We start from the raw sequence: 3,175 nt of genomic DNA on the forward strand, positions 1-3,175 counted from the left end.
TTAATACGCTATACACCGATGTCGCGTAATTGCGGGATTTTTAGTCTTGATTACTAGTCCTATATTAACGTGACATTTTAATTACGTATAATATAAATCCAAAGTAAAATTACAAAATCGGAATTCTTTCTCGTAAGTCACAAATTTCGATTTGATTTATGTTTAAAAGTATATCAATACAATCATCGACACTCGCGTTTCCAGCAGCTGAAATTTAGCCGGCGTACAATGTGTTAATATTCATCTGAATTTAATATAGGTATAATAATGCAGGAATAATTAACGAATTAAAAACAGTCATGGTACAAAATGGAATCTGTGAATGTTCACCAAATTATGACGGCTAGTTTCTAATTGACCATTTACGAAAGGAATATCACGGATATTAACAACAGAATTTTTAAAGTGTTTAGTTAAACATTTTTTGATAACAAACAGAAATTTACTTTATCTACAATCTACATTACCGTCGCATAAGTTACAAATATAACTAGTGCTGCCATCCGAGGAAATTCGTACAAGTTAATAGTCAATCTTACCAATTTAAGGTACATCAGAAATTATCGACATAGTTAATTAGTATTTTTTAATTTACCCATTGACGAAGAATAGAACCACCGACGAGAGATAGGGACATTTCCTTCTCGTCCGATAGTCGGAAAGACAGATTATATAAAAAGAGCAGACGTTTTGATACCTCATCAGTAATTAAAAGTGACGAATTTAATTACATTCGAACTAATTCATCGGTATCTAATACCTCTAGGACAAAGCAATTAACGTATAGTTGTTATTAATTACGCTAGTATCATCATATAATACATTTTGTTACAGCTTGCAGACTTAAGATATGATAAATAATATCATATCTACCAGACCAGTTCATTACAATAGTTTAAATAATTTCATCAAACGAATATATTTTGTAACTTTCAAGCTGCTATGACGTTAAACTCTCACGGTTAAGCGTATAAAAGTTAAAGTTAACTGATTACTTAATTTTATTCACTTTGAGTGCAAAATCAAATAAATCAACAAGATACCAATATACCGATATGTGATTTCAAAGTTACATGGGCCTACAGAGGGTTAAATGAACACGACATAATCCCAGATTGGTAGCGTCATCTATTACACGAACGCTCAAACGTCTAACCAAATAGTATACATCATCTCCACTAGTTGGCACAACCAAAGTCATCTCTCCATCCTTCACACTCCTATAAATCTATCCTCATCCTTCCTTCTCCAAACTCCATGGCGCCACCTACTAAAAGATCGCTCAAACGTCTAACCAAATAGCATATTCAAATTTGCAACCGGTTTCACAGGTCTATCACAGATGGCGACAGCACGCCATTTTCATTAGATAATCAATACATGCACAATACTCAAACATTTTTTGTAAACGTCGAGTAAAACAATTGTTTCGATTTTCTGAGGATTTGATACACCTACGTTGACGATATTGTGTATTCGGGAATAAGTCATGTGTACCTCGGTTTTATTCTGCTTTAATCGTAACTGGAGCACGGTCTTCGAACGCATTTGCTTTCACGCGGCATCTACCGGGGAAACCGTGAAAAGGCGTACCTGTGCGACGAGGGCCGCGTGCACATCTACCTATCCTATTATTCAAATTTCCCGCGCACGCGCAAATGAGCGAAATATTCGTTCAATCGAATTTGATGCAGTATCAACACGATATAACACGACTTCGCAAAGGAAAAACCCGGTCCATGTCCCATTTTTCATTTCAGAGGCGGCTTCGACTATCGTTTTCACAGAGGAATATTGACTTTTGACCTACCTGCAGGATTTTCTGAAAGAGGCTGTGCATTTGTTCAGTGAATTATGTAGATCGTTTTTTAAATAATTAATATAGAAACATTTTGGGAGAAAATGAACAATCGGGTTGATTTTTTACGATTTTTATTGCTTTGCTGTGACAATTAAGTTTTATTAATTAGGGTAGAGTAGAATTGATAGCTGTGTGAACGAAAAGTGTTTTATTTTAGAATGTTTATGTCTGTGATTATAATAGATAATAGATATTATAAATTTAATGTGAAGTTTCATATGATTAGATTTTATAATTAAGAACTATAATGTAATAATTAACGTGAGAAAATTCGTTTCTACCTGTAACATTCGGACAATACTTACTTAAAGACATCTTTCTTCTATTTGTTGACGCTCCGTGTTCCTTAATTCCATAGTATCCATCAAAACGTGGGATGTAAAACAAAATGGAGATCGAACTTAAATAGAAAGCAATTTGAAAGTTTCACAACAGACGAAACTCGAACTTTTAAACGTTATATTCGTTTTATTTTTAAATACGAGTGATTATGCTTGAAAACCTGAATTAATATTAACCGCTTGCACTCCAAAAGTGTTCAAGTACTCAACGTTTTTTAATGAGACACAGAAGACTTTTTCAGAAACTTCACGAAAGTTCGCACATAGAATCAGGAACAAAATTATTTTATTTTAATGTTGCATATGTTAATGCATTATAGAGGGTTTAATATTAAACATCAAACTTATTGTTGCTGTGTCTAACCAAATGGCGACTGACAGGCGCCTCTGAAGTGCAAAGGATTAAATAGCAACTCAAAGTAACATAACATGGTACAAAGCTGAATATAAAAATCGGGGAATCTGTCAATTCAACGAGGAAGTAATAAAAACACATCTCCGACACCGTCGACTTGTGACCCTAAAAAATCATTCAAATCAATCCTACAAGATTTCTTAATATACATTTAATAATAATTCCGTAACAAACGTATTCCACTAATATCTTCTCCAAATCATTTTCCAAACATTCATCGATTGCCTTAGACAAACTGTTAACCCTTCGCACTCGAAAGTTTTCCATTGGAAATACTCAACATTTTCCGACGAGACATAGACGACATCGTTTGAAACTAATTTAACGATTCACGGATAAATCAAGCAACAAAGCCATTTTACTTAAATATTTCAGCAATACGAAGTTTCATTTAGATTTCTAAATATTCATAGTTTTGTACGAAATCAAGTGACGACTGAGAGTCACCTCTCGAGCGCAAAGGGTTAAAGCTTCATCCCGGATCGTTCACAGAACATTTCTGTAAAAGAACTATTTGTCTAATCAAATCGCAAGTCGACTGTGCCACCGGAGTGAGCA

Source organism: Nomia melanderi, chromosome 11, assembly GCF_051020985.1.
Source record: "Nomia melanderi isolate GNS246 chromosome 11, iyNomMela1, whole genome shotgun sequence".
NCBI lineage: Eukaryota > Metazoa > Arthropoda > Insecta > Hymenoptera > Halictidae > Nomia > Nomia melanderi.